Here is a 26,197-nt window from a genome sequence, read left to right on the forward strand (position 1 = left end):
CTTCAGCCCATTTCTCTCTGACATTCCCCACTTGGGAACTGGAGCCTTTCTGCTTTCAGCGGGATGGGGTGGGGACTGTAGTTTCCCACGCATTACATTTATTAATCATGTCATATCACATATATTAACTACATATATCAAGGGTGTCAGTCAAGAGGTGCGTTAGGAGACTTATTTCCCCTTAAATACAGGCATTCCTCCAGGATTCTGTCTTCAGAGCACATTAACAATTACTAGTTGAAAGATCATGAAAACAGGGATCCCAGGCCCAACCGAAACAAAGTACGAAACTATAACTAGGCGCAATCTTTCAAGAAACGCGCGTGGATTTCCAGGGTAAAATATCTGACTTGCAGCCTCCTCTACAGTCTACTAATTTCCCATGAAATGCACAGTCTACTAATTTCCCATGAAATGCCTGCGAAGATATAAAGAAAAGAAGGAAAAAAACCCACCACTCCAATAAAACCCAGAACTGTCAGCCTGTCCCGCGCCCTGGGAAGGATGTTGGACAACTCCAAGGACAAGCTGACTGCAAGGACCAGCGCAAGGCGTGACCACCTGTGCAGGTGCCTGAAAGACCCCTCTCCCGGTTCAGAAAAGCCAAGCCCGTGCACACCCGATATCTAGGCAGCTGCACATCAGAAATCTGCTGCAGACCTGCTGCTTTCTTGAGACAGAAAGAAAGTAAGCAACTCCTAACGGCCTCCCAAGCAGCCCACAAACTCCGCCCACCTTTAACTTCTCTTGGACTCGAAGAGAAGCTGTCACGAAACGCCCCAGCAGGAAGTAGAGGGGCGAGGGCGGCAGCACGATGCAGTCTGGGAGTTGTAGTCCATGCTCAGAATGCGCAGGCGCAGGGGTGGAGGCGGGCGCCCAGGAGCAGAGCCCCACGGGAATTGTAGTTTCTCCTGCATTACGTAGACTAAGAGTGTCAGAAGGTCAGACGGTGCAGTTCTGAGAGTTCTCATTTCAGACAGCGAGGGTGCCCTCAGCGAATGCCCGACGGACAGGGAGACTTGGTTTGGCAACTGTGCGTGTCGTCTTCCGTTCGACAGTAGATCTCAGATGGGTTGAGACAGCCCCCAAGTGGACTGAGTGGGGCGAAGGACAAGCCACCAAATGTGCAAACAGGACTGTGGAACTGTGAGAAAATAGTGTAGAATTAAGGTAAGAAGCCGTCCCAAAGAGAGAAAAAACGGACTTCAGTATCATTCACCTCATGAATCAGAAGAACATTTTTGAGAAATTTTGGCCTCTTCGAAAAGGATACCAAAAAAATTATGTATATAACATGCAGGCTAATGAAAGTATGGCACATGGAAAAATATGCAGCAAAATGTAAACATTCATTTTTTATTTATTTATTTTTTCGGTACGCGGGCCTCTCACGGTTGAGGCCTCTCCCGTTGCGGAGCACAGGCTGCGGACGCGCAGGCGCAGGCTCCGGACGCGCAGGCTCAGCGGCCATGGCTCACCGGCCCAGCCATTCCGCGGCATGTGGGATCTTCCCGGACCGGGGCACGAACCCGTGTCCCCTGCATCGGCAGGCGGACTCTTAACCACTGCACCACCAGGGAAGCCCTAACATTCATTTTTTAAAATGAGGGATTACTTTTTTTTTTTTAACACTATGTATTTTCTGAATTGTTTACAAGGACTAAGTATTCGTTTTTTGGTATAAAATACTTCAAATATGAAGAGAAGTATATAGAGCAATTTTTAATCCCCCTGGAATCTACCACAAAGCTTTGTCTTACTTGCTTCAGGTCCTCCCTCCCTCCCTCCCTTCCTTTCTTCCTTCCTTCCTCTTTTACTCCTGCCCTCCCTCTTTCTTTCCTAAATTATGAAAGAAAAAAATTACGGGGGGTCAGGAGGGAGGAACGCTACAAATAGAGATGTCCCTTATGTAGTCCTTTCTCTTCTGCGGAGAAATATACACACACACACACACATTCTGAAGAGTTTTTATGTATATGTGTATGTATCAACATACAAGTGTGTGTATACTGTATGTTTTTCAGATAATGGTATCATACATACTGTACGAATCATTATGTAATTTGCTTTTCTCACTATGCTGCATCCTGTTTTTATTTTTTTTAGGTTTATCAAAAAACAGAATACATATAATTCTAATTCATTTATTTTAACTTCTATAGGCTATTGCATTGTGTGACAGTGACACAATTTATCTAATCTGATAAGGGATATTTACTCTGTCCCAAATATTTTGCTCTTATAAACAATACTGTTATACAGATTCTTAAGAAAATGTGCAAAAATTTCTCTAGGGCATTTACCTGTGAAATTGCCAGGTCTTGGGAGTATACCTGCTTTTAGCTTCACCGGATGCTGCCAAAATGCTCTACAAAGTATTTGAACCGCTTTTCACTCCACCAAAATGGACTGTGAATCTCCTCTGATCCACATTCTTCCCATAACTGAGTGTTGTCATAACGTCTTCTTTGTTAGCCTGATAGACTTACAGTAGTATCTGGTTATTATTTTAATTAAAATTTACTTGATTTTGTCAGAATTTTTAAATTTTGAAAATGGGGCTCTTGTTCATTTTCTCCTTTGGTTCATCTAGGTATGGTAATTTTCTACAAGAAACATATTATTTATGTAGTAAAGTAATCTATTTTAGATTTACATTGTGTTTAGATAATGGTGTCTTTCTCTTTATTCTAAGTTTTCCATAATACTTTATATTATTTCTATATTTTAATTATTTTAAATTTTATTATAGTACTTCTCAATATCTTTCTTTATGCATGCCAAGGACTGAGCAACATTTCCCTGATTGTGTAGAGGGCACCATATTTCTAATGAGTTCTGCTTAAGGCTGTCTTAAGGTTTTAGCTGTTATAGCAACAAACACAGAGCGCTGTGTATTGTGTACTCTTTAGTCAGAGTATGTGTATGTATTAAACCTGTAGCCCACAGAAAGCTCCTGATCGTTTTCTCCTGAATGGCTTCTCACCAGAAACTAGCTTTTCCTATTTTTGATTACTTTCAGTATTCCTAATTATTTATTATTTTGTTGTCTTTTTCTTTGCCCATTTACATCTAAGCCAGTTCATTGTTCTACTCATTTTTTTTCCAGGCATTGACTTTGTATCTTGCTGTCATACATAACATTTTTAGGGGTCAGGTTTATTGAGATATAATTTACACATAGTCAGATTCACCCTTTTTAGCATACAGTTCTATAAGTTTTGACAAACACATATAGTGATGTATCCACCACCACAATGAAGACAGATCCATCACCCCCAAAATATTCCTTCGTGCCTCTTTCTAGACAACTGCTCCAACCTGAAGCCCTGGCAACCACTTAAAGGCTTTCTGTCCCTGTAGTTTTGCCTTTCTTTGAGTCTGTGATTGTGTTTGCCTGCTCTGTTTGCTATGACAAAATATCACGGACCTGGTAGCTTAAATAACAGACATTTATTATTATTATTATTTTAAATTAATTTTATTTATTTATTTATTTTTGGCTGCGTTGGGTCTTCGTTGCTGCACGCAGGCTTTCTCTAGTTGCGGTGAGCGGGGGCAACTCTTTGTTGCGGTGTGCGGGCTTCTCATTGCAGTGGCTTCTCTTGTTGCAGAGCACGGGCTCTAGGTGCGTGGGCTTCAGTAGTTGCAGCACGTGGGCTCAGCAGTTGTGGCTCACGGGCTCTAGGGCGCAGGCTCAGTAGTTGTGGCACACGGGCTTAGTTGCTTCGTGGCGTGTGGGATCTTCCCAGGCCTGGGATGGAACCCGTGTCCCCTGCATTAGCAGGCGGATTCTCAACCACTGTGCCACCAGGGAAGTCCTAACAGACATTTATTTCTCACCATGCTGGAGCCTGGGAAGTCCAAGATCAAGGTGCCAGCAGATCTGGTTCCTGGTACGAGCCTGCTTCCTCACTTACAGCCATCTGCCTTCTCACTATGAGAGTTCTGGTCTCTCTTCCTCTTCTTATAAGGACACTAATCCCATCATGGAGGTTCCACCTTCATGACCTCATCTAAACCTAATTTCCTCTCAAAGGCCCCACCTCCAAATGCCATCGAACTTGGGGTTCAGGTTTCAACATAATCAATTTGGGGATGGGGGATATGAACCTTCAGCTCACAACAGTGATACGAGCGGAATTATACATTACATAGCCTTTTGGGTGTTGGCAAAATGCATTTGAGATTCAATGATGTTGTTGTGTCAATAGATTTTTTATTGCCGAGTAGCATCCCCAATACATAGATGTTCTGTAATTTGTTCGTATACTCATCAGTTGAAGGAAATTTGGGGTTGTTTACAGTTTGGGGCAAATACACATCAAGCTGCTATAACCATTTGCATAGAGGTTTTTGGGTGAAGATTAGCTTTTATTTCTCTTGGGTAGTTACACAAGAGTGGGTTTGTCATGTCGTATTTTATTTTATTTTCAGAAAAGTGTAAATTTATTCACTGCCGCATTATTCACAATGCAGAACATAAGAAACAATCCAAGTGTTCATCCATAGGGAATAACTAAATAAACTGGTACCATCATACAATGGAGTACTTTTCAGCAATTCAATGAGGGAGCTCTCTGTATACCTATATTGGAAAGCTCTTCAGTATACCATTTGAGATTTAAAAAGAAAAGGCAATGTCCAATTGTGTATGCTACCTTTTCCATAATAGAAAGTAAAAGTCAGAACACATATTCATATTTGCTTGTTTTTGCTTAATAAAGCAAAGCCATGTCATAAAGTGTATGTTTAGGACTTCCCTGGTGGCGCAGTGGTTGGGAGCCCGCGTGCCGATGCAGGGGACACGGTTCGTGCCCTGGTCTGAGAGGATCCCACATGCCGCGGAGCGGCTGGGCCCGTGAGCCATGGCCGTTGAGCCTGCGCGTCCGGAGCCTGTGCTCCACAACAGGAGGGGCCACAACAGTGAGAGGCTCGCGTACCGCAAAAAAAAAAAAAAAAAAAAAAAAGTGTATGTTTAACTTGATAAGAAATTGCCAAACTATTAAGATGGATCAGTCAGATTTTTCCTTCTTTTGCCTGTCCTGTAAATGTTTGTGCTTCCTAGTATTTCCTCCTTGGATTTCTTCTCTTGCTACTCTTTGCTCTCCCCTTGGACAGTCTCAACCACTCCCTTGGATTGTGCTAACCATGGATGAACCTTATTCAATAGCTCCAGCCCTGATTTTCTTGCTTGTATATCCACCTACCTTCAGAATACCTATTTCCACATTTCTACAGCCTTGACCAGTTTGTCCAAATGAGCTGGCTAATACTATGACCATCACCGCTGTGTTCTTCTCTGTGGCTGACCTCAGTCATGAAAACCAGTCATCGAAGCCAATAATCCAGGAAATATTCTAAGCTTCTCTCTTTCACAATTCACATTCATTAAGTTCTATAAATTTCCACTGCTTAAATAGGTCTAGATACTCTCCCTTCCTTTTCATTTTCCCACCATTATTGCCTCAGCTCAGAACCTTGCCTATATTACCGCACTAGCCCATTTACTGACTTCTCTGCTTTATACAACCTCAAATGCTAAACAAATCCTTGCCCAAGTGTGTCTCTAACCTGCCTGCATCTCCAGCTACCTCTTCCACTTATGCCTACCTCATTCCCTATGTCCCAGTTGCACTAAACTATTAGAAGTTCTTTGGAAAAATTATGTTGTTCATCATATGACATATTCCATGTCATTGTACATGCTGGCTAAGGGATAAGGTTATAAATCAGAGAATTTGGATGAAACCTAGTAAATTCAGAGAAGAGAAATTTGGAAATTTTTGAAATTTAAAACAAATAAGGAGTCCAGTTAGAGCCTCTGGCTTGTGATTTTTATTTCTTTAATTATTTAATATATGGATACTCTCTGCACTCTCATTGGAAGGGTGTATTGGAGCTGTCTTCAAGGAAAATTGTCATATTAAAATTATAGTCTTCAACGCAGATATTCAGCTTTTTGTTATCTATCCTAGAGAAACACTTGTACTTATGCATAAAGGGGCATGTACAAGGATTTTCATTGCCTCTTAGTTGTAATTGTGGAAGATTGAAAACAACCTAAACATTGGCAATAGGAGAATAATTAAACTATGGTGCATCTATAGAATGAAATGTGTTGCAGTAATTAAAGATAACATGTTAAATCTGACATAAAAAGCTCTCAAGGGTATACAATTTAATGGGAGGGAGGAGAGAAGTAAGCTGTGGGATAAAATACATGGTATGATATGGTTTATGGCATTTTAAAAGGTCTAGAAGAATCATTTAAGACCAATGACAGTATTTAGCTCCAGAGAGAGGATTGGGATTGGGGTAGTGATCAAAACAGATTTTGCTTAGTCTTGTTGTGTGGTTTTTCTAACTGGCGTGTTGTCTTAATGTATTATTACTCACATTTTTTTTTAATTTATAAAATAAAAAAGCATGAAGAAAAGAGGGCAAGGCATTCAGACAGGTTTGGCACAAAAGGAGAAATGTAAATAGCAAAAAAAAAAAGGTCCAAAAATGTTTTGAAGAAAATTTATCAAGAATCAGTGATAGCTCTGTTTGGATGATGAAGCTATGAATAATTCATTTTTGGCTTTCTACTCTTTCTACCCAGCTATATTTTTCAATCTTTTTAAATAATGGAAATACATAGATATTTTTAAAGGGCTAAGAAATGGCTGGAAAATCCTAACTACATCCACCTTTAATTCTCACTCTGCCAGGTGCCATTTGGCATATGAGGAAGTTTCTGATGAAAAACTCCCATGGAAAAGTGATATTTGAGGTGAGTGGCCCTTTCCTGTTGTCATGTGACAGACCAACACACTGATATGTTGGAGACCAACTCCCCCCTTCAAAAAAGCCCTGACTTGTGGCATTTGCTGATTTCCGCAGTGTTATTTATGCTTTGAAATGTGACACCCCCAAAATATATGTTGAAGTCCTAACCCTCAGTACAGTACTTCAGAATGTGACCTTGTTTGGAAATAGGGTCATTGTAGATGTAATTAGTTAAGATGAGGTCATACTGGGAGGGCACTTAATCCAATATTACTGGTGTCCTTATAAGAAGAGGCACAGAGACAAAGACACACAGGGAGAATGCCAGTGACCACAGAGGTGCAGATTGGAGAGATGCATCTACAAGCCAAAGAACACCAAAGGTTGACAGCCACCACTGGAAGCAGTGAAGAAGCAGAGAAGAATTCCACCCAGCATCTCAGAGGGCACAGAGCCCGGGTGACACCTTGATTCCAGACTTCTGGCCTCCAGAACTATAAGGGAATACAGTACATTTAAATCACTATATTATCCTTTATAATATCAATTAGTTGCATTATTATATTGGTTAAGAAAATAATTTATACTGCATACTAAATAACTAATAAACACATAATAATAGTTAACTCTCAATTATGGTACTTTGTGTTAATTTTTAAGGCAGCCCTAGGAAACGAATACACCTGCTATAAATACTTCTGTCATGGCCAACTGACATGACTGAATGCAGAGTTAAAAGGGCTGTCCACAACAATTCTCATGAGCCAGTATAAGCTGTACCACTGAACAGCTGATTTCGGGCTCATCTAAGCCATAGAGAGTTCCAAGTGTGTTCAGAGAAGAATTTGACATAGGTTCAACCAAGAACTTTCAGTATAGAAGTATCATCAGTGGATATTGTCTTATGTCGTATGCACTTTTAAAATCTCCATGTTGGGTTCAAGATGTACATTAACCTATTTCAATTCTGGAGAAGCAAGTAAGAACATGAATGTGAAACTACCTGATAACCATTCAAGTAGCAATGACAACATGAGGATATATAGGTCAAGTTACCCACTTGAGACTAGTTCCTGTGTAATTCTCTTTTTTTTTCTTTTTGGGTTTCTTTGGGGGGGTTGTTTTTAATTTTTGTTTCTTTCCTATGTTATTCTGACTGTTTCAGTTAGGAGTTTTAAAACTGCTTAGCGCTGATATATCCCGGATCAAGACACACACACACACACACACACACACACACACACACACACAAACACACACACACACACACAGAGTGATTGATAATGGACACATAGGGGAGTGTCAGGCAGTTGTCACCAAAACGTACTCATCAACTTATCAGTGAATTTGACAGAGGAGATGATGTTCACTCAGTGATACTATGTGTGACAGAATTAAAAGATTAAGAAGAAAATGAGAATCACTTTACAGTCATTTCTGGCTTTCCTGTCAAGATTAAAACTGCTGAGATTTACGGAACCTCCTTCCAAGGTCAAGGTCCAGAGGAGATGCTGCGGGCTGTGGGAGCTGGAACAGGACCAATGATGAGCACTTCAGATGCAAAGACAGAATGGCTTCGTATAGACCGCATTCCTGGATGCCATTTCCTCATGTAGCTTCCTGGTTCCAGCAAGATGATAAGCAGGACTTTCCTGGTGGCGCAGTGGTTAAGAATCCGCCTGCCATTGCAGGGAACACGGGTTCGAGCCCTGGTCCGGGAGGGTCCCACATGCCGTGGAGCAGCTGGGCCCGCGTGCTACAACTACGGAGCCTGCGCTCTAGAGCCCATGAGACACAGCTACTGGGCCTGCGTGCTGCAACTGCTGAAGCCCGTGTGCCTGGAGCCTGTGCTCTGCAACAAGAGAAGCCACCACAACAAGGAGCCTGCGCACCACAATGAAGAAAGCCTGTGCACAGCAACGAAGACCCAACACAGCCAAAAATAAATTAAAAAAAAACCAAAAAACGATGATAAGCAAATAGTAGAGAACCTTTTGACTTCACATTTGGCTAAGCCCCTCCTCTTTGTGGAACATATTAGATCTACCTTGATGTTTTTAAAAAAATACCCATCCCCAGCTAACTGTTTCCTGGAAAGAAATGAAGAAAAAAGAGAAGAAAAGAAAGAGAGAGAAAAAGAAAGGAAGAAAGAAAAAGAAGAAAGGGAAGAAACGAGGGAGGAAGGAAAAAAAAAATGGCTTGGCTTATAGAATAAGATCTCTCCTCCAGAGAGCTTAAAATAGGAATTACCAAAAAAAGCAACTTTTTGGCATGACAAAGACCATTGGTGGCAGTTGGAAAGAATATAAATTTGGAATCTACATCCGTTGAGTGTTAGTTCTTCCTTACCAGTGTCTTTCAAATAACTTTCAAAATAAAATCTTATTTTGGCAAAAGAAAAAAAAAAGAATCTCACTACTACCTTGCCATACACATAATCATTAAAACCTTTATTAAGTGCTGTGTTTCTCTTCAGAATAAGTTGCCAGACTAAAGGAATTATACAGACACAGCGCCACAGTTCTTGAAGCTAACAAACTCAAGTCTCCTTCTTAGGAAAGGATAAGGAGAGCTCATCACATTTACCCATTGGGCTGCTTCCCTTCTCGCTTTAAACCCTTAAACAGTTTTTCAGGGTAATGTCCACTCCTTCAAGAGGAATCCCAGAGCCTTTGGGAGTAGCGTCCAGCACACACACTTACTCTCCCATCTGTAATCTTCCACTTCCTGTTTCCCATCCTCCTCCCTCCAGCCGTATGGGATGCTATACTGTTTCTTTCTTTCTTTCTTTTTTTTAATATTTATTTGTTTATTTGGCTGTGTCGAGTCTTAGTTGCAGCACATGGGATCTTCGCTGCGGCATGCAGGCTCTCTGGTTGTGGCATGCGGGCTCTAGAGCACACAGGCTTAGTTTCCCTGCGGCATGTGGGATCTTAGTTCCGGATCAAGGATCGAACCCGTGTCCCCTGCATTGGAAGGCGGATTCTTAACCACTGGATCACCAGGGAAGTGCCACTATGCTGCTTCTTGAAGGCGCTCTGTTCCTGCACCTGTCTCCTTGGTCCAGAGCACTCCCCCTCCCTGGACTGCTCTCCCCACCCCACTCATTACCTACCCACCCTCCAAGTCAGGCCGGAACCCTTGCCTTTTCTGCCAGGACTTCCCCTGCCCCTCAGTCCTTCTCTACCACATTATACTTGGTCATTACCTCTACTATACCATTTATCAATTTTGATTATAATCATTTATATTTCTCCCTTCCAGGAGAGATAAGCCTCTTAAACGCAGAGACAATTTTGTTTTTCTCTTTGTCTCCCCAGGGCTTGGCACATAGTAGATGTTTAAATACTACTGAATGAAAACCAGTAATTTATAAAGTGCTTGGCTATTTACAAAATGTTTTTCAAGTGCATTATTTCTATTACTATTCTAGAAGTGACTCCATTTTTACCTGTTATTAGCCGTTATCATCAGCCCAATTATTTTGCAAATGAGGACACTAAGGTTCACAGAGGGTAAGGAACTTGGCTTAAGATATTTAGCTGTTATGTGGTCAGGCTGGGCTACAAAGCTTGAATCTACTGACCAGAAAGCAGAGAGATAGGTACATGAAGAATAGAAACCTCAGCAGACTATCAAGTTCATCAGATCTTTTTTACTGAACAGTCTGACAAGGGAGCTAGGAGGCTGGGTATTTAAGACTCACTAGTTTTAAGATTTTAACCATGCTGGACCTCAGTTTTCTCCTCTATAAAATGACAGGATTGTACTATATAAGTAATTCTCAATTATCTTATATTTCATGTCCACTAATCTTTCTAATCCAGAGATTCCCAAACTTTCCCGGTTCCTGGTGCCCCTGGGCCAAAAGAAATACCTGAACAATTCTCTTTATTAAGTAGTGTGGTCTAAACAACTTAGTAGTAGTTGGCGTGGTATCCAACCGTTGTCTGTGCCCCTCAAAAACTTAAAATAACCCACAGTGCCTCTGTAAGTTTGCTTGTCACACTAGGGTGGTTCAGCACACAATTTAAGAATCACAGTTTTAATCTAAGAAACTTAGCTCTACTCTGATAGAAATAAAAAGTCTCTTTTTTAGAGAAAAATGCTTATATCATAGTTATTTACACAAGTTTTAAACACATGATCATTATAATGGCATTATTGAAGGTATATTTTAACACCAAAGTTTTAAAACACAGATAATTCTGTTAATAAGCCGAAACATAGCAAAATGTTGCTGGGAATATGGTGTACTGATATCATCATCATAAAGCACAAAATAAATTCTGGTAATATTATTAGAATTATTATAGCTCTGACTAACACATAAAAATAAAAATCATTCTATTAGAAATTAAATGATAGTAATACTATTGACATTCACTTTTACAGCTATCATTATAAACTTCAAAGATAAAAAATAAATCCATCACCAGGAAACATATAATGATTATTGAACATAATTGTTGAGAAGCCTGTAGTTGCATTTTGCTGAATAGCATCTCAGTTCTTGGAATAAAGTTTTAAACAGCAACTGGAAGAACAGCTTTAAGTTAAAAATGTTTTATTTTTAGAGTTGTCATGGTGTAGAAGTTATTCTCACATAGCTAAGTTGCTGGAAAGAGTCCAAGTTTTGTGAAAGTTTTTCATTAAGTGTTTCATGTTGTTCCTGCTTTACACCCAAACAATTGCAAACTCTTCATAAGCTGTTGTAATACTGGTTTAGCTGATAAATTAAGAAAATCCCCCTTCTTTGAAATCCTAAGCCACAAAACATGTGTTACATTGCTAATAAGGAGGAGTGGACAGAGATGGGCCACCCAAAGATTCTCCTATTCCTGCATCATCTGCAAGGAGAAAACAGCAATTTAATTGTAATTCTTGCTTATCCGGGTAAACAGTTACCACCAATACAAGGTACCCAACTGCACAGAGATGGAGCCTAGAGCAGCCGGAGGTGGTACGTAAAAGCACAGGTACTCCAGGAAACTGGGGGAGGGGCAGGACAATAATTAATAGCTGTCAGGTGTGGTTTGCAGGATGTAGGATGTGGCTGGTGGGCTAGAGGAAGAGAATTAGAAGAAATGATGCTCATCCAAGGTTTTGTTTTTTTTTTTTTTTTGCGGTACGCGGGCCTCTCACTGTTGTGGCCTCTCCCGTTGCGGAGCACAGGCTCCGGACGCGCAGGCTCAGCGGCCATGGCTCACGGTAGCCGCTGCGCGGCATGTGGGATCTTCCCGGACCGGGGCACGGACCCGTGTCCCCTGCATTGGCAGGCGGGCTCTCAACCACTGCGCCACCAGGGAAGCCCTAGCTTTAATTTTTAAATAGTTTTAATTAATTTTGATTTTACTTTAATTAATTTTTAAAAGCTTTAATTTTAAAAAAAGCTTTTAGTTTCTTATTGTGGAGATATATATGTATATATATAACAAAATATACCATTTTAACCATTCTTAAGTGTAGAATTCAGTGGCATTAAGTACATTCACATTGTTGTACACTCATTACCATCATCCATCTCCAGAGTGTTTTCATCTTCCCAAACTGAAACTCTGCACCCATTAAACAACCCTCTGTTACCCTCTCCACTCCCACCCCAGCCCCTTGCAACCACCACTGTACTGTCTGCCTCTGTGAATTTGACTATTCTAAGTACCTCATGTAAGTGTAATTGTACAATATTTGTCCTTTTGTGTCAGACTTCTTCATTTAGCATAATGCCGAGGTTCACCCATATTATAGACATGTCAGAATTTCCTTACTTTCTAAGGCTAAATAATATTCCACTGCATGCATATATCACATTTTATTTGTCCATTCATCTGTCACTGGACGCTTGGGTGCTTCCACCTTTAGGTTATTGGGAATAACGCCGCTATGAACATGGATTTACAAATATCTGTTTAAGTCCCTGCTTTCAGTTCCTTTGGGTAAATATCCAGAAGTGGAATTGTTGGCTCATATGGTAATTCTACGTTTCTTTTTTCTTTGTCTTTTCTTTTTTCTTTTTTTTTTCAGGAACTGCTGTATCATTTTCCACAATAGCTGCACCATTTTACATCTGTAACAGCAATGCATGTGTTCTAATTTCACCACATCCTTGCCAACACTTGTTATTTTCTGGGTTTTGTTTGTTTTAATAATAGCTATCCCAATGGGTATAAAGTGTTGTCTCATGATTTTGACTTGCGTTTCCCTAAGAGCTACTGATGCTAAGCATCTTTTCATGTGCTTCTTGGCCAGTTGCATACCTTCTTTGGAGAAATAGCTATTCAAGTTCTTTACCTATTTTATTTAATTAATTTATTTATTTATGTTTGGCTGCGTTGGGTCTTCGTTGCTACGCACGGGACTTCTCTAGTTGCGGAGAGCAGGGGCTGCTCTTCATTTCGGTGCATGGGCTTCTCATTGTGGTGGCCTCTCCCGCTGCGGAGCACAGGCTGTAAGCACGTGGGCTTCAGTAGTTGTGACACGCAGGCTCAGTAGCTGTGGCTCACGGGCTTAGTTGCTCCGCGGCTTGTGGGATCTTTCCGGACCAGGGCTCGAACCTGTGTCCCCTGCATTGGCAGGCGGATTCCCAACTACTGCACCACCAGGGAAGCCCCTTTACCCATTTTTAAATTGTTTTTGTTGTTGTTACAGTCATTAAGTTGTAGGAGTTCTTTAAGTATTCTGGATATTAATCTCTTATCAGATATATGATTCACAAATAATTTCTCCCATTCCATGGGTTCCCTTTTCACTGTTGATAGTGTCCTTTGATGCACAAAAGTTTTTGATTTTGATGAAATCCAATTTACCTATTTTTGTTTTGTTACCTGTGCTTTTGGTGTCAGAAAATTTTTAGTTTTTAATTTAAAAACATCATGTCTCCTGCCTCATAGTTACCACTGGACCAGGTCTTTTTTTGCTAGGATTCTGTCGGAGGTAAATGCATTTTGAAGTAGAGAACATAGATAATTGCATACTTGGAATGGAAAACTAAGGTAATTATGTTCCAGATGCAAACAGAGAGGGTTCACCAATCCATCCTGGAAGTCTTTTGTCAGAATTGCCTAAATAGTGCAGGGGTGGAGTTTAGGACACAAGGCCTCTGGGGACCAAGCAGACAAGGCGTGGAGATGAGCTGGAGATAAGATAGAATGAAATAAGAATATGAAGAAGCCCTTTGTTTAGAAGATTGGGAAGCGGGCAGCTTCACTTTGCTGAGGGATACAAGGTGTTAATCACACTCTGGTGGAAGACCCCTGCTTATTCTAACACAGAGAGAAGGGTTTGACCTCTTCCCGAAATTCAGTTGTATTAAGGTGTGAACCCTCAGTGATATTGTAGGCTCATTTTAGACTATAGGACAATGGATTGCCATTACTCATTTCAGCCTGCTCTCCTAAGAAATTCAAACTTACATTCAACTTGGTTTACCCTTTGCTTTCTAGAAGAAGTTGCTCTGGGTGTGAAAGTTCAAGGCAAAAGTTCATACCTTCCTACCAACTCAGGAGATCCGACAGAAGTCTTGCCCTCTGAGGGGCCCAGTCCAGAGCAAGGCCTAGTCCTTGGGCTGAATCAGCTGAATATCCTCCTGGATATATCCTTTCCCTTCCTCAAGACATTGACTCCGAATAGACACTCAAAGATAGATCTCCCCTCAGGGTCTGTCTGGTCCCTTCACTGCTTATCCTCCCGTCACTTCTGCTGAGACCAGACTACCCCATCCCTCTGCTGACTCTGGAGAATTGAAAGCTACTCCCATGGTACATAGACTTCTTGCTACTTCACAAACACACAACCTCACCTGGGACGGGATGCAGCAGGAAAGTTAATGGTGGTCATTGCTTGCCTCTTAGGGTCTCTAGACAGTTTGATCATTGCCTTCCAGGACTTTATTACCTTGCAGTCTCCTGGGCCAATCAGAAATATTTCCCCTGAGGACAGGGTAATCAGCCCTGCGTGACCTACTTACTAGTTAAGTCTCCAACCTGATCAAAGGGCCTTCTGCTCAGACACCTCCTGCTCATTATTTAGAGCACAGACCTGTGTCCACTCGAGAAAGCCTGGAACCAGGAGAAAGGTGACTTCACGATCAGAGGACGCCACACTCCGTGTGATCAGCAGGTAGCAGTGATCCTGCCACATGGGCTGAAGTAGTGGCAATGGGGACACTTTGGGGATGGGGGGAGGGCCTTGGTATGAGAAGCATTTATCAGGGTGTTTAAGTGATATCAGGGAAAACTTGTAATGGGAAACTACTAAAATCAATTTATTGTAGAGCATCTGTGACTATGATTTCTCTTGGAGAACTTGGTGCCAGCCTAGTGAAACATCCAGATTTCTGGTTGGAAGTTGCCACCAAATTTCCATAAATTATCCATGCACATCTTTTAGAAAGTGTTCAAAGCAAAATCTCTGACCTCCTGTCTTCTCCTGACCCCAATGTCCTGATACCATGTCTCTCCTGCCTGTGTCTCTCTGATAGTTTGCCCAGAAAAACTCAATTCGTGTCCCATTTCTATTTTAATCAGAGTCAAACCCTCTGGAGGGAAGGCAATAACTGAGCAGCTATTAGAAGTGGGGAATAGTATGAGGTTAGCCTGTTGGTGTAATGAAAAACAAACAACAAAAGATAATAATAACATTACCTGCAAGGGAGTTCACCAGGAACTTTTGCTGCTACTTACAGTATTTTTAGGAGGAAAAAAGAAATAAATATGGTGCTAGAAAACCTCAGATATTTAAGTGATTTTTGCCAAAGTCACACTGTCAAAAACAAATTAAGCAGTTTGATATTAGATATTTTTTGGAAGAACGTGGAGAATGAACAAACCAGCAAAGAAAGAAATTGTTCATGGAAATTAAGTCTCCTGACTTCCAGATCAGATTCAGCTAAAAATACTCTTACTTTTATATATGCCTCATCTTCATGTCACAATCTTGATGCACCTGGAGTTTGCACACACTAATTGCTGTACCATGCTGTATGCAGGTGTATGATTCATTCATCTTTGAAAATCTTATTTACTTTTTCAAGTCAATTAGTTTCTCTGAAACATGTTGCTGCCTAATAGTCAACAGTTCAGCATCATTTTTTTTTTTTTTTTTGCTTCAAGAAATAGCAGAGAAAATGACAGTAGCAGTTTAAGGTGGGTTTTATTTCTCCATATGTAAATATATATATTGTTTGATCAAAAAATGTATTAGTATTCAGGTGAAGATTATAGCGATCTTTTTGAACATCTGTTTTACCTTGACTAGTTTTAAATTCAGGAGCAGCAATTTCATCGCAATTCAACTTGTTTCTGTTTTATTATATCATACTATGCTAATCTTAAAGACCCCTAATAGCTTTCATTCAATTTAGACCAGAATATCACAAATCTCTAGACTGAGTAGTATAATGCCCACTATTCAAATAAAAGCAAGTTATTGTAATATAATGACACCTCCAAATGCTAAAAGCAGACCCATGGATATTAAGTTGAGGTAGAGAGACCAGTATTCCTACTTATTGTTTTAGGGCAGAAATATCCCAGTTACGCTGATTGCAAAGTAAAATGGAAACCATATGGTGGAGAGGGACTTGGGAACCACACAGACTGGATTATAATTCCAGCCCTTACACATAGAAACTGCACGACTTTGGGTAGGTTATGAACTCCCCCAGAATTTGAATTTCCTCACCTGCAAAATGGCGATAAACATCTACACATTATGATTGATGTGGCATAAAAGAAAACTAACACAAATGCCATGGGCAGTGCCTGGTCCTTAGAGCAGGTGGCATTCAACAAAGATTAGTCCCCTTCCCACCGTTTCTTTGCCTGCACTACAACATTGGAAATATACAGCTATAAAAAGTTGTCTTGGAAGAGACTGAATTGGAAACTTGTGTTATGAAAAACAGGATTGCAAGGGTGTCAATTCTGAGGCATGAGGATTTGTGAGCATATACTTGGAGCTTTATGCCTGCAAGATACTTGTAGAGCTTTTATAGCTTTAAGAGAACAGTCTGGATGCCATCTTCTTCCTCTACCATAGAACTTCCTATCCTTTTCTGAGATTTGTGGACAGTACCTTGTACACCTCTAAAATAATGCAATTCTTTCCCTATTATCTGGACTATTCTAATAGTTACAAAACAGTATTTCACCAGCAGAGGCTACTACAGTTTATATAAAGGTTACAAACTGAAACTTCCTCTAAGATTATGCAATGAATTTTGGGGGGAAAGGGAGGAAATACTTTAAAATTTTATAAAATAAAAAATGATGATTACTTGTTGCATATGTCTATCATACTATATTATATTTATATACATATTTGTTTCCTATTTTACTTATTTATTTTAAAATATTTATTTATTTGGGTGCACTGGGTCTTAGTTGTGGCATGCGGGATCTTCGTTGCCTTGTGCAGAATCTTCATTGTGCCATCTTCGTTGTGGCACGTGGGATCTTTTAGTTGTGGCATACAGGTTCTCAGTTGCAGTATGTGGGATCTAGTTCCCTGACCAGGTATCGAACCCGGACCCCCTACATTGGGAGCGTGGAGTCTTAGCCACAGGACCACCAGGGAAGTCCCCTGTTTCCTATTTTAGTGTGTAAGTTCCTTGAGGGCAGAGGCTGTCATAAGTGCATGTCATAAGTGTGTCATAAGTGTCATGGTACCTTGCTAAGCACAGAGTACACAGTAGGTGCTCAATAAACACTTTTAAAAATGTACTTAAGAATAAATCTTGGTAGACATAAAAATACATGAGTACAATCTATTGACATGGCCAGGCTCACAAAATTCGATTTCCAGCTGTCAAAATCTTCCCCATCTTTCAAGGCCCAGCCCAGAAGCAAAGGAACTTCTTCCCAGACTCTTCCCTAATCCTTCCACAACACCGAGAGGTAATATTCCTCACTTTTGCATTCTCATAGTGCTTCATACCTCTTCTTTTTGAACACCTGCCACTTTATGCCTCGTGTTATAATCTGTTCAATGACTTAGGTATAAATTATTATTAACTCCTGACTATCCATTATTGCATCATCCTCAAATGCCTCAGAGTCCTCACCAAATGCATGTTGAATTCACCCCTTATTCAGCAGCTAACCTCTGAAATCCTAAAGTTAAAAAACAAAGTTTTAAAGTAGCTTCAGAACCCTTTTGGAAATACGTATATTCATAACAAGATGAATATAGGAAAATACTGAACTTCATGTAATAGAAGGATACTACCTGGATTTGCATCTGGGCTCCATCATTTATTTGCTGCTGGATCATGGTCAAGTTACGTAGCCTCTCTGTGCCTCAGTTCCTTCATCTGTAAAATGGGGATGATAATAATACCTAACACTTATGGTTGGAGACAGTATAGGCAGAGGTCTTTGAGGAGAGCTTGTCACATAGTGAGCACTCAGTCATTGTCATCTACTATTTAATCATCACCATCATCGTCATCATCACCATCATCGACTCAGAGAAAGATTCCTACTTTATATTCAGCTTCTCAAAAGAATACCAGATATTGGTGATGTGAAAGGAAATGACATTGATATGATGTTTTAAAATTCTATTGTGGTAAGAAAACTTAACATGAGATGTACCCTCTTAACAGATGTTTAAGTTCACAGTACAGTATTGTCGTCTATAGCACAGTGATATACAGTAGATTTCTAGAACTTACATCATTTTGCATAACTGAAACAGTGCCTGTTGATTAGCTGTTGCTCATTTCCCCATCCCTGCAGCCCCTGGCAACTACCATTCTGCTCTCTGCTTGTGTGAGTCTGTTTAAAATACCTCAAATAAGTGGATCATGTAGTATTTGTCCTTCTGTAACTGGCTTATTTCCCTTAGCATAATGTCTTCAAGGTTCATCCATGTTGTCACATATTACAGGCTTTCCCTGTTTTTAAAGGCTAGAGGTATATCCATTATATGGATATAGCATATTTTTCTTTATCCATTCATCTGTTGATAGGTATAACAGGTATTTAGTTTGTTTCCAAATCTTGACCATTGTGGATAGTGCTGTAAGGAACATGGTAGGGTCAATATGTTGTCAAGATCCTGATTTAAATTCTTTTGGATAAATACTCAGAAGTGGGATTGCTGAATCACATGGGAGCTCTGTTTTTAATTTTTTGAGGAACTTCCATACTGTTTTCCATAGTGGCTGCACCATTTTGCATTCCCTCCAACTTTGTACAAGGGTTCCAGTTTCTCCACACCCTCACCAACACTTGCTATCTTTTCCTTTTTTAATAGTAGCCATCTTAACAGGCGTGAGGTGATGTCTCATTGTGGTTTTGACTTGCATTTCCCTGATGATTAGTGTGTTAAACATCTTTTCCTATACCTGTTGGCCATGTGTATGTCCTTTTTGGAGAAATGTCTATTCTGGTCTTTGCCCATTTTTGACCAGATTATTTGTTTTTTTGCTATTGCATTGTATGTGTTCCTTATATATTTTGGAAATTAACCACTCTCTGATATATGGATTGCAGATATTTTCTCTATGTTGTAGGGTGCCTTCTCACTCAGTTTTTATTTTCTGTGCTTGTCAGAACCTTTTAACCTGACGTAGTCCCATTTATTTATTTTTGCTTTTGTTGCCTATGCTTTTGGTGTGATATCCAAGAAATCACTGCCAAGACCAATGTTCTGAAGATTGTCCCCTATGTCTTCTTCTAGGAGTTTTACAGTTTCAGGTCTTACATTTAAGTCTTTTATCCACTTTGAGTTGATTTTTTTTTTTTTTTTTTTTATAAATTTATTTATTGATTGATTTTATTTTTGGCCACGTTGGGTCTTCATTGCTGCACACGGGCTTCCTCTAGTTGCAGCGAGCGGGGGCTACTCTTCATTGCTGTGCGCGGGCTTCTCATTGCGGTGGCTTCTCTTGTTGCGGAGCACGGGCTCTAGGCATGCGGGCTTCAGTAGTTGTGCCGTGTGGGCTCAGTAGTGGCTTGCAGGCTCTAGAGCGCGGGCTCAGTAGTTGTGGCGCACGGGCTCAGCTGCTCCGCGGCATGTGGGATCTTCCCGGACCAGGGCTCAAACCCGTGTCCCCTGCATTGGCAGGCGGACTCCCAACCACTGCGCCACCAGGGAAGTCCTTGAGTTGATTTTTGAATATCGTGTAACACATGGGTCCGGCTTCTGATATGTATTTTTACATTGATAAATTGGTGCTTTACTTTGCCATTCAGTTTCTGCAGTCCCCACTTCAACCTCACAGTCCACCTTTCTTTTGTCTTCTAAAATTTCTTCTCTTCTTGTAAGGTTCATCTTTGCCTGGACAAGGCCCAGTTCCCTCTGCTTTGCTTCCCGCGTTGCTTACTGACCCAGATCTGCACCACTCCCGATGCCCTCCTGCCCCGCCTGCAGCCAGCACTGAGTCAACAAGCAAAATCTCACATGTAATATTCTGAGATTCAACCCTCAGGTAATAATTCTCCTGCATTTAGTCCTTCATATCCTTTGGTTCACAGAGACATTGAGTCTAGTGCCTTGAAATGGCTGACCTAAATAATATCCCTAGATTTTTGAAGATAATATAAAGTTTATTTTAGTAACAACCGTGAGTCATCACAGAAGCTAATGAACTTGGGAATTCTATATAAAATCATCCAAGCATATAAAGCCTATTTTCCAAGGTTCCTTTTTCTCAGTTCAAGGCCACAAAAATTGGAACGTGATAGAACTTGACTCCTACATTTGCCATATGTCTAAATAATATGAGGTATAAATGAAGCCAGCAAAGTGTTAAATAAAACATGCTCTGTTCTCCTACCTTGACAAATATACCACAGTAATGACCTATAAAGGCCAAGGTTGAAGTTAGAATTCTCAGACTCCTTGGTGGTCTGTACAGGAATGTGGTAGCAGAGGGAAAGCTGGCCCCAACCCTGGGCCAATCACCTTCCCCTTCACCCGAGCCCTGTTCTCACATGAGGGGCCTTGCATCCCCTGTGTGGACTTCCTAAGCCCCATTCAAGCTCCATCCACACATCCTCACCCCATTCAGACAGCAGCACTTTGGGTACCATTTGGCTAAGCAGCCTGCCTTTGAAGATAGAAGAAACATGCAGGCTCACAGCCATTTGAGGAGGGTCCTCAGTATGCAGTCTGTTCCAGAAGAGAGGGCACAAGCTCTGGGTGGGAAGCGGTGCAGTGCGGGGAAGGCCAGAGAGGCACGTTCTAAAGCACAAGGTCTAGGCAGGGGCCTTCTTGCCCAAATCAACTGCTCAGTCAACAGTGGTACATCATGGGCTCTCAGCCCTTTCATTTCAGTCTCAGCCACAGTGAACCGTTCCATGGAAGCACAGACTTTCCTTGTGCTGTCAGCATCTTACCTCAAGCTCAAGCTCAAGCCAGACTTTCTGCCCCAAGGTCATCTCCAACACACACAAATGCAGCCCGGAAATACCAGGAAGTTCACAGCCTAGGAGGAAACCTCAACTAGTCCAGGTCAGAAGCAGGTGGGCAAAGCTTTCCATTTTTTTCGGGCGGACAATTCTGAACAGCTTTCCCTGGGCTTCTTTTGAGATCCCAGTGGAAACAAGCCCACCGCTCACAGCAGCAACCTCAGCAGCCCACCCTGGTCTCAGCTTTTCCTCCTTCCCTGTCTCACTCTCTTGCTTCCTGGTATCACCACCCAAATAAACCACCCACACCCCTCAGGCTCTGCTTTGGGGGTACTCAGAGGAATAAAGGGACAAATCCAGAAAACAGAAGGACCAGCGCCTTCCAAGAACAATCACATCATCGACACAATCTCACTGGTGACCTTTACCAACGATCATGTAAGCACGTTTCCTAAGGAGAAAGTGTCCTCGACATTTATATTACAACCTAAACTCTTACTAAAGAGGTCTTTTGTTTGGTTTTATTTTTCTTGGAGGGGGCGGTCCCTTTGCTCTTTCCTCTACCTCAGTGTCTAAATTCCTCATGTGATGCCTCACTTTCCGGGTTAAAATTTCCCTGAATTGACTGTGGCCCGTTGGGAGACAGGATGGAAGGAGTTGCTTATGGAAAAGGAACAAGAAGGGGGAGCAGACCAAAGGCGAAAAGCTGCGACTAATTTTGACATCAAAGATGCCAATGAGGGGCTTCCCTGGTGGCGCAGTGGTTGAGAGTCTGCCTGCCGATGCAGGGGATGCGGGTTCGTGCCCCGGTCCGGGAGGATCCCACATGCCGCGGAGCGGCTTGGCCCGTGAGCCATGGCCGCTGAGCCTGCGTGTCCGGAGCTTGGACTCCGCAACGGGAGAGGCCACAACAGTGAGAGGCCCGCATACCGCAAAAAAAAAAAAAAAAAAAAAGATGCCAATGAACATGACAAAGTGCAAACAGCACTTTTTACAGCTGACCATCATGCTGAAGACTGTGGACTCCAGATTTTCCTGGACAGTCCCATTTCAAATTTTTGACATGAGATTTGGAAACACATTCCTCTTGTCAGACCATTGTCCAGATTTAAGCTTCAGAAAATAGGGTCCCAGACCATCCACGGCCGTGGCCAGGCGAGGGGCTGCTTGCTGTCGCCTGGGTACCTTGTGTGAATCCGGGGCCTCCTATGGGGCACATAGCATCCAGGTCCTGGGTGCCCATGAGAAGGGGCTCTTTGACAAGGCCAGTCAACACCTCTTCTTGCACAGCCTGGCCCGGTTAGGTGTGCGCCACTGCAGAAAGCCCCTCTGGGCCGGGTTATTACCAGCCTCTAGAACCACCTTATTCTGCACCAGCTTTTATTAATGGCTCTGAGTGGAGACCCCTTTGCCCAGACTTTGGCCCCCATGGGAGGGAGCCTGCTACCTGGGGCTGGCTTGCCTTGACTCTTTGACAGCTTACTTCTGTTTAATTTCCGGCAATTTTTTGAGTTGGAGCAGGCAGAGAATTAAAAGAGAAAAGCAAATTAAAAAAAAGAAAAAGCAAAAGAAAATAGGGTCACCATGCAATAGGAGACTTAGTTAGGGTCATGGGGTTCTTCTTCCTCACAGCCTGATTCTGCCCTGAGGCCTTCAGCCACTCCTGACCTGAAGGTGAACCTGATCACCTCCTATTTCCATCCACATTTCAAAACCAAAAATGGGGTGGGTGGCAGAGAGAAGATCAACCTGGGAAACCAGTCGTCTTAGAGCTGGAAGCAACCTTTGACTAATCCCTCACTTAAAACATGAGATTCTGTCATCGGATTATAGTCTAAGATAATGTATTGGAGTTTTCTATAGATTTGGAAAAAAGAATCCTAAAACCTGAAATGGTTGCACATTGCTATTTAATAACGTTTTCTACAAGCAAGGGGCTATTTTGTACAGACTGGTGTGGAGGGATCCTGCAAGGTGTAACCGGAGGGAATTGATTTCATTACCTGTGCTGCCCCCTAGTGGTGGAGGTAAAAAGGCACACCCAAGGACAGGACACAGGCATTAGGGCCTCCAGGAAACAGACATTTACAGACATGAGAATAGACAATTACCCATCATTAGAAACAATGCCACATAACCTAGGTTTTGTCCTCCTCTTCAGAAATTAGAATAGCATCCATATGATTATGAATAAACACCTTTTATGTACAAGCACTGGAAAATCACATTTTAACCTTCAACCCAAGACCATGGAAAGATGTTTTAAATATTCCAAGTATTATTCAGCAAACATTTATCGAAATGAGCCATGAGCCTGGCACTGTTCTAGGCTCTTGGGATAAAAAGGTGAATAATACAGAGCCTTTGACAAAAAGAACTCACAGTTCTTGCCCCGGAATGAACAATCAACAAATCATTACACAGTGTGATGTGCGTGATAATAGACAGTATAATGATATTTTTCATATTTTCCATCTAAACAATAGCAATTCAACAAAATGAAAATGGAGGAGTACAGGGATACTCTCTTCCCTCTCCTAATATCTGAAATAAACCTTCCATATCTGCCGCTCCAGGCTCCTCTTTTAAGATGCAAACACCCAAGAAGGCTGATGTCCTTGTCAAAGCCTGAAGTCAGCCTGAGGTCACAAGATGCAACTTTCAACAGATAATTTTCCTCATATTCCATAAACTTTTAAATGTAGTCTTTGAAGACAAAACAAAACAAGAAACCACCACCAAAAAAAAAAAAAAAAAAAAAACCCACTTGCCTACTAGTCACATTTTAAAAAACACCTACTAACTTTACCACTTTATTATTTTTCCAGTATCAGTGTAGAAGCAACAAATTGTATTTTTACAATAATATTATTAAAAGCATCAAACACGAGAGATATCAGAGAAGAAAAACTAACTTGCTAGATATAGGATTGCCAGAACAAAACAATGGAAAGGGAAAACTTTTAAAACAGGCCAAATTACAAATTAAATAGAAAATAGTTGGAAGTGTGGTAATGAAGCAAACAGAAAAAACTTAGCAAGCAGTATTGGGAAAAGAAAATAGTGTCCAGAGCTCTGGGTGTCTTTATTATCAAAATGGAAGATGGAAAAGAGGCAATATGCATTGATCCAACTGTGTTAACAAATTTCAGTAAAAAGCAAATTGAGGGACTTCCCTGGTGGCGCAGCTGTTAAGAAACCGCCAGCCAATTCAGGGGACATGGGTTCGAGCCCTGGTCTGGGAGGATCCCACATGCCCAGGAACAAATAAGCCTGTGCGCCACAACTACTGAGCCTGCGTCTAGAGCCCACGTGCCTAGAGCCCAAGCTCTGCAACAGGAGAAGCCACCGCAATGAGAAGCCCGCGCACCTCAACGAAGAGTAGCCCCACTCGCCACAACTAGAGAAAGCCCATGTGCAGCAACGAAGACCCAACGCAGCCATAAATAAATAAATAATTTTTTTTAAGTAAAAAAAAAAAAAAGTAAATTGAAATATATTCATCCTCAGTAGGTAAACAAAAGGAATAACGCTTTAGATTTGGGCAAATTTGGTTAAAAAGATGGAAGCAATTTTGAACCATTTAAAAAGAAAGAATCAGGCCAAAATTTAGGATTAATTTAATTGGGGTTTAATTAGTAATTTAGGGGGAAATGTTACCTAAACAAGTGATAACCAAGGAATGACAGACACATTCTAAAATATCAAAAGCTAACAATGTCTTCATGTCGGTGTCTCTGAGAAAGGACTAAAAATGATAGTTTTCACTTTTAAAGAAGGTTGAATGAAGTTGGATCACAGAATCTACCTACCTCAATACCTAATGATATAAATCACCCCAAAAGAAACAGCATAATTGCCTTGGAGTAACCAACATGGAAAAGGGTATAATGCCAGGCTATAAACTTCAGAAGGAGATGTTGGTTAATGATAGAGAAAAAAATTTTTGACAAGGCTCTGCCAGGTGTCAAACCTACTCTCATCAACAAAATGAGTCCAGAGCCATTGGACAGCACAGGTGCAGAGTCTAGGACCACAAAACCATAAGGACTTCCAAGAATGTTCACTGTTGTCTCAAAATGAAAAAAAAAAAAAAGAAATGAAAATTAATAAAAATTTCATTGCTGTATTATTAAAATCCCTTCAAATATTTTTATAGGAAAATTATATGTAATGTGAAATATGTGATCCTTTTAACATGTTTGATACAGTAAAGAACAAGAGTGTCTCCAAAACTGAAGACCTGCCATAATTTCTAAGAGGCCCTGCTACTATTTTCTGTATTGAGAAGAAGGGAACTGAGGGAATAGCTTTTTCTAGTCATGGAGTGAAAAAAAATTGTTCCAAAGGTCAGCATTGACTTCACTTTTGCTTCAGTTATTTTTTTCTGTTAAATTCAAACAAAATATGACAACTCAAAAAGAATTTTTTAAATCTTGCTGGATAGGCTCCACAGGAGAGTGGAAATGACAGAAAATTAAAAACTTAAGAACAGTGACTAGAAATTACCCAACCTGAAAAACAGAGAGAAAATATTTTGGGGAAAAAAAAAAATGAACAGAGCCTCAGGGACCTGTGGAACAATAGCAAAAGTTATACTACTTGTGTCATTGGAGTCCCAGAAGGAGAGAGAAAGAATGGGGAACTGAAAAAAACATTTGAAGAAATAATGACTGAAAGATGTAAACCTGTTGATTCACAGAACTGAATGAAATCCAAATCAAAGAAATCCATGCTAAGACACATTGTAATCAAACATCTGAAAACTAAAGACAAAGAAAAAAATCTAAATGCAATCAGAGAAAAATGACACATTTCCTATAGGGGAACGGCAATTCAAATAACAGCAGATTACTCATCTGAAACCATGAACCATGGAGGTTGGCAGGAAGTGGCACAACATTTTTCAAGTAATAAAAGAAAGGAGGAGGTGATGTGAATTCTGTGTCCAGAGAAACCATCCTCAGGAAGGAAAAAGAAATAGACATCCTTAGATGAAAGAAAACTAAGACAATGTGTCACCAGCAGATGTACCCTTAAAGAATGGTGAAATGCAGTTCTCCAGA

General features: G+C 41.0%; 2 long non-coding RNA genes across 2 annotated transcripts in view; one reads left to right on the top strand and one right to left on the bottom strand.

Moving 5' to 3' along the window:
* Positions 1 to 752: 752 nt before the first annotated feature.
* Positions 753 to 26,197, bottom strand: part of LOC116746662 — a 33,514-nt gene continuing 8,069 nt past the window's right edge. The window contains exon 3 of the long non-coding RNA XR_004347836.1: positions 753 to 1,144. This is a non-coding gene — a long non-coding RNA (uncharacterized LOC116746662). The remainder of the gene's footprint in view (positions 1,145 to 26,197) is intronic.
* On the top strand, positions 1,037 to 20,435 carry LOC116746663. The gene is made up of 3 exons (XR_004347837.1): positions 1,037 to 1,170; positions 6,717 to 6,778; positions 20,047 to 20,435. It is a non-coding gene; the product is annotated as an uncharacterized LOC116746663 (long non-coding RNA).

Source organism: Phocoena sinus, chromosome 21 (assembly GCF_008692025.1).
Source record: "Phocoena sinus isolate mPhoSin1 chromosome 21, mPhoSin1.pri, whole genome shotgun sequence".
Classification (NCBI taxonomy): Eukaryota; Metazoa; Chordata; class Mammalia; order Artiodactyla; family Phocoenidae; genus Phocoena; species Phocoena sinus.